General features: G+C 41.4%; 1 long non-coding RNA gene across 7 annotated transcripts; it reads right to left on the bottom strand.

Annotated features, from left to right (window-relative positions):
* Window positions 1-422: 422 nt before the first annotated feature.
* LOC119323179 lies at window positions 423-5,919 on the bottom strand. Of its 7 annotated transcripts, none has more exons than XR_005156166.1 (6): window positions 5,345-5,919; window positions 4,597-5,174; window positions 3,542-3,794; window positions 3,130-3,246; window positions 1,430-3,034; window positions 423-1,284 (listed from the first exon to the last, which is right to left on the bottom strand). It is a non-coding gene; the product is annotated as an uncharacterized LOC119323179 (long non-coding RNA). The 7 variants fall into 7 exon arrangements; XR_005156165.1 differs by having other exon boundaries at window positions 423-2,184; window positions 2,256-3,034; XR_005156163.1 differs by having other exon boundaries at window positions 423-3,034; window positions 4,597-4,922; window positions 5,028-5,174; window positions 5,345-5,916.
* Between the last annotated feature and the right edge of the window lie 81 nt (window positions 5,920-6,000).

The raw sequence follows: 6,000 nt of genomic DNA, 5'->3' as shown, positions 1-6,000 counted from the left end.
AAATTTCACATGTATAGAAAAAATAAAATCCACTCCACTTAGAATGTAATTCAACAATGAATACAAAGAGAGCACTAATAATTACTCCCTTCGTAAAGAAATATAAGAGAGAGGGAGTATCTATTATAAACTAAGATCTCCTTGATGTGCTTGAGAAATTCCTATAAAACGTCATGAAAATTTCACGTGGGAGATTTATGAATGTGCAACATAGAATACTCATCATGCATTGTATACAAAACCTGGTTATATATACAATTAGTGTCTTACTTTATCTAGAAGCCCCCTCTATGACTGCCATGGTTGCCTCCACGGTGTGTGAATAGAGCATAAACTTTAATCTCCCAACATTTCAACACATGACTAAGGAAATTAAATGAAATAAAAAATAAGACTTTTCAGCGATGTTTCTTAAAAAAAGATGGGCAAACAGTAGGGGAACCCCCTACTGTGTAATTTTCATTAATAGAGCGAGGAAAAAGGGGAGTAATGTACAAAGCTACATGATTACATAGAGGTAGAGGATACCCCTAAAAGAAAAAGAAAAATTAAAGTCTAAGGATCAAAAGCTCAAGACGTAGAGGAGATCCAAGCACTTAGAGTGGACTTTGGTTTTAACTCTATGTGACCAGAGCCATCCGGATAAAGATGCTTGCTTCCCTTAAAAAATCCAAGCATTCATCTATTTCCAAATATTCCACAGCGCAAAAGAGATTATCTTCAAGAAACAAGGGGCCAGCAAAACTATCTTTAGCTATCTGAAAAAGAGGCAAAATATCTGAATTTGCCCCCAAGGAAATATCATACGTCACCAAGACTGCTGAGCAAATCTGTAACTAAAAAAATAAATGCCCCCTGGTTTACCATCATTGCTCTGAGTGTTCGACTTCCAGGAAAAAAAGATATGCATCCGACAGAATGTATCAAGTTGTATGTTTTCTATTAGATGCGACGAGACCAACTAAAAAAGATGCAGCCATTATCTTCGTCAGTAAGCTATAGTATGTAGATTCAACTTAAGCATGATGCCATACTGATGCACAATGAAATATAGCATGATGCAATCATCAGTGACAGAATCAGATCCCTTGGTGCCATTCCAGACATCAAGATCTGACACCGTTGCAACATAACTGTTGAGATGAGGTTCCTTGGCCTAGCAGGTAGATTCAGCTTAAGCATGTTCTCTCGACAGTAAGCTATCCCCATCGCCATTTGAAGTTGGGTCATCCAGTCCATGTTCTCAGTATCTTTGACTGCAACATAACTGCGGTAAAAAAAGAACTGCAGAATAATCCAAAGCATTATCAAATACTGATTATTAGTAATTGTTGGCTACCAACACATGCTAAAATTGTTGAACTGGATGCACGTTATAGGAACCATTCTGTTGACAGTAAGAAAATTAACAGAATCAGTACACACTTACCATGGAGATGCTCGAAGAGAGCCCCATTTTGACCTTATTCAAACATCGTACCTCTGATGAAAGGATTTTGTTCTTCACCAATAGCCAAGCAGATTCATAAAGTTCTCGTGGCCCACTTTGAATAAACTTGAGATCAAATAAACATCTCTTCGAGCATTGTGGGAAACCCTAGGTCCGGTTCTCCAGATCGTATGGTGGCGGCTTTGCGACGTTGTTCTCCTTCTTGAAGGCGCTATCTTGCTTGCTTGCGGCGTCCCCGGTGATGGATTTGGAGATGTCCGATGTCATGCTTGTTTGGTCTGCCTCCCTAGTTCTAGGATTGGTGGGTTTAGTTGTGTCTTTTCCATGTTTGGGCTGAGCATCCCTTGTCTCTCTGCTCCGGGTTCAGTGTTCATGCCTTTGCACGTTCATGTCATGTGTTGTACCCTCGACTATACTCATTCTCTTTTCTAATAATGGAATGATACGCAAGCTTTGCATATTCGCAAAAAAACATATGCCCCTATGAAAAAATGTAATGTGCACGATCTGAAGCCATTAAGTGCAACTTTCTCCTACCTATAACTTGAAGTTGCTACTTTGGGAATGTGCAAGAATCCCTGAACCAAGAGTGAAGCAACCATGTGAAATAACTTTTCAGCACATACTTGTTGTTCTCGCCCCTTAAATGTATTCAACTAATTTTCTGGATATTTTGTTTGTGAATCATCACTCCCTAACTGTTTTACCAGTATATCATGCGCCTTGGTTTCATGCTGCCACCAAAATCATGAAGTCAGTAAAATGTGTCACAATGTTATTCCGCCATTTTTTCGTCAGAACTAACCTAAACTGAAAGCTTGTATGCACCCATACAGCTGAATGCAATGACGAGAGCATGATAGCGAACTGTTGTTTGAATATGACCTGGGCCTAAAAGGCACTCATTCTTCTTAAGTGCTTCCTGAAGATACCTAAGAGCAGTACTCATATTGCTCGCATCCTGGTACATCATTGCCACATTTATAAGAGTTGCTGCAATATCCGGATGATTAGGACCTAATCCAACATTCACTCATTGGTGAGGTCTGCGTGACTACATCTTTTAGCATCAGGCTAATCTGTTATACTGCGTCAACTCTGCAGGCTCCAGTGATTATCTAGTGTATTCATGTAATACTTTAAGCAGGAAAAATGTAAGTTCTAACAGGTTGAAAGAAGAGATTAGCCAATCGATAATTCTTCCTTTGAGCTTCTACAGGCAAGTTAGCCCAAAAAAGGGAAAATAGAATACAGTTTCTACGCCATAAGAAGAAATGTTCAAATATAGAAACAAACAACAATCTTATACCTCGAAATGTAGGACTACATGTCCAAATTGAAGTCCAATCAAACATGTGACAACCTCCATACATAACCGATAAGCGAAAAAAACAGACAATTAAAACTTACCAAGTTAAATTCAAGTTGATTTACAAACTATAGTCAATGATCAAAATTGCAGGCAGTGATGAAGAGTAAATAAATTACTAAACAAAGTAGTTGTTTGGGATCAAATGAAGCATGACACCATGATTGGGCATCAGGAGGAAGCATTCCATTTTCTAGATAATATATGCCACATTCCTGCAGTAATAAAGCATAAACAGTGATTGGAGACTCAAAAAAGGGAGAGGAAGAAATACTTGTGAGAGATCTTGTGTTTGCACTTAATGTAGTACCTTCGTACGTCCATAAATCCTTCGTCTATAGAGGTGATCATTTTCCAAGATTGTAATGTTAACCATGCCAACTGCATTGCGAGCTGGTCTGGTGTCTCCTCTTACTCCACATCTCACCTAACACATTCATTAGGCATGAATTTTGTTTTCTACAATGAACGTTTTTAGCCAAAAAAGAAAGAAGACTTTACATCACCTACAAAGAATAACTTCTTTGTATAAGGAGGACCATAGATACATTAAAAAGAGAAGTATACATGATCAAGTGGGGAAATACTGCAAACTCTGAAACAAAATAAACTGGAAAATCAGAAGCTCGTTTCCAGTATGGCTTAGTCTACCTCTAGTGGATTGTGTGGTGATGGCATGCAAGGAATTAGTTAGATGATATAGGGGAGGAGAAGGCACAAACCATGGCTCAGGGAACACCGTCAGGTAGGGTCGGATGGGCGTGCACAGCAGAGGTCTGCTGCAGGTCTCGCCAACTTCGGGGTCGCTTGCTGCAATGCCACATTGTCGTCGGTGTCAGTGGCCACCGCCGCAATGGGCATCTACGCGGCGTCACGTAACGAGATTGTTGTGTCAGTGGAGTGGTTGCATGCCCAATTCCTTGTTGGATTTTGGCACCCCTCTTCTCCAAGTGCCGCTCCTTAGTTCCTTCTAGCCTTAGTTCACGCAATCAAAAAGCAATTATCACTCAAATATATATCATGGCTATCAGGTAAGTTAGCTCTGCAATATTTCCAGAAACTTTAACTCGCTAGTTCAGTTTTCAGAAGTCAATTATTACCTATCTTATGATCAAATTACTTAGTCCTATTATGTCGGTGAAAAAATATGTACAACAATCAGTAAGCAGCAATATAAACAATTTCATTGCAACCACCAGACATGCCCCCAATCTTGTTATCTCCGTGTACTCCCAATCTCCTTATCTCTGTGTACTGGAAGAATAGTAACTAAGGATTTTTGACAAGCTTGTAGTCCAAGAATGTACACTCTAATGTTTGATCTTTTAGATACATTGTTTATTTTTCTGGAAGACGTCCTAACTATGCCTAGCTTCCAACACCAAGAATCGATAACAACAAAAACTAAGTTCAGGTATATCAAGATGAATACATAGAGGATTCCTAAAAATAAAACATGGAAATAACTCAGTTCAAGCACTTCCAAATATTCCTCATTTTTCATGTGCAGCTGAAGTCGTTGAACTCAATATCTGCATCAGAATTGATAATTAACTGCCAATATCTTGTTATGGGACACAATATGGGTTAGTAATTATAATGATATTAGGTATGGTTTAAAGGAGTCATTTACTGAAATATCTGTACATGATTAAGAAATTTGATTTGAAATTATGTAACAACAAAGAGTTTGCAACAACACCAACAGGCTGGTTGTTGATCTATGTGCAATAATAGCCATAAAAAATTAATGAACATGTACAATAGCATCACAAACCTCTGATAAAAATTATAAACCACCGAATTTGTCTACATTCACCTGCCCACTCTAATGAATAATACCACATGTCCATATTCACGTATTTAAGCTTAGCAAATGTCTGCAAATCCTACAAAAAATATTCCATGATGATGCAAAGAAACGAAGTTAGCTTCCTAACTAAGATGCATAAATAAGAAGGTACAGAAAAGAAAAACGAAAGTTGATTATCCACTCCCGACATAATGAAAGAAGGGAATAAAGAACACCGGCTTGTTGGTCCAGCATACTGGCTTCCGTCCTATCGCTGTTGAAGTCGCCGTCCTTGTCCCTTTTTGCTATGACTAAAAGCAAATGTAGATATGGATAAAGATATGCATTTCTTCTAAACAATTGTGAGATGTGCAACCTGAATAACATGCGACATGAATAACATGCGACTTTCATACCAGTCAAGCCGAGCTGGATTATCACACGGAGAAAGAACCTGAGCGACATTTTTGAGATAGAAGACAACAAGTCAACAATCTCATGCAAGAAGTGGTCAAGCATAACATCACCCGCCCGGCCGGAGTCGTCGGCAACAACTTATATATCTGCTAGAAGAGAAAAGTGCTAGACAAATCAGCCCCTCACCCTCTCTCGGTACAAGCATTTCTGTTCCTTGTAAGTTACTGCACACATAATGTTCACACAAAGTTCCTGTATTTACAAAGTTACCCCAAATTGCATCAAATACACACAGGGGAGAAGGAATGCACCGTACTTCTCTAGATCCAGCCCGTAGGGGATGGGGAAGATAGCAGCAGGAAGAGGGCCCCCTCCTCTTCAGCGCCGGCCATCGATCCTTGGCGACGACCACTGCGCTGGTCCACGCCCGCTAGGCTCCGCTGCATGGTCGACGTCGTCCTCCCGTGTCGGGCTCACGCAGGCAAGCCATGGTGGAGGGGAGGCGACAGTGATGGCTTGAGGAGGAGGAGGAGGTGGTGGTGGTGGTCGTCACCGGGAGGCACCATGTCGGCATGAGGTGGCCCACAAGTCCAAGACCCACGCCGGCGGCGGCCATCAGTGCCCCTTGGTGTGGTGGCGTCGCGTGGGGGCGTGGAGTGCAGGCGGCGTGCGTGGGTCAGAAGGACGTGGATGGTCCGGGTAGGAGCGCCGGTAGTGTAGGAGGTATAGAGGGAGAGAAGGAAATGGCTCGGGATTGAGGTGCGGTGGCGGCGGTGGCGGTGGGTGGAGAAGAGGAGAGGAGCGACGGCTAGCTAGGGATTGAGGGAGCGGGGGCATGTGCGCTGTTTTTTCTGGATTTTTTTTCTCCACCGGTTCGGTGTGTGGGAGGGAGCTAATGTTACGTAAGGGTGGTGGGAGGTGGAAAAAAAAAACCGGACGAAAAATAACCGACGAAAATTGATCAGCGAAAAT

The sequence above is a fragment of the Triticum dicoccoides genome, chromosome 6B (genome assembly GCF_002162155.2).
Source record: "Triticum dicoccoides isolate Atlit2015 ecotype Zavitan chromosome 6B, WEW_v2.0, whole genome shotgun sequence".
Taxonomy (NCBI): domain Eukaryota; kingdom Viridiplantae; phylum Streptophyta; class Magnoliopsida; order Poales; family Poaceae; genus Triticum; species Triticum dicoccoides.
This window is presented reverse-complemented; position numbering and strand designations above follow the sequence as displayed.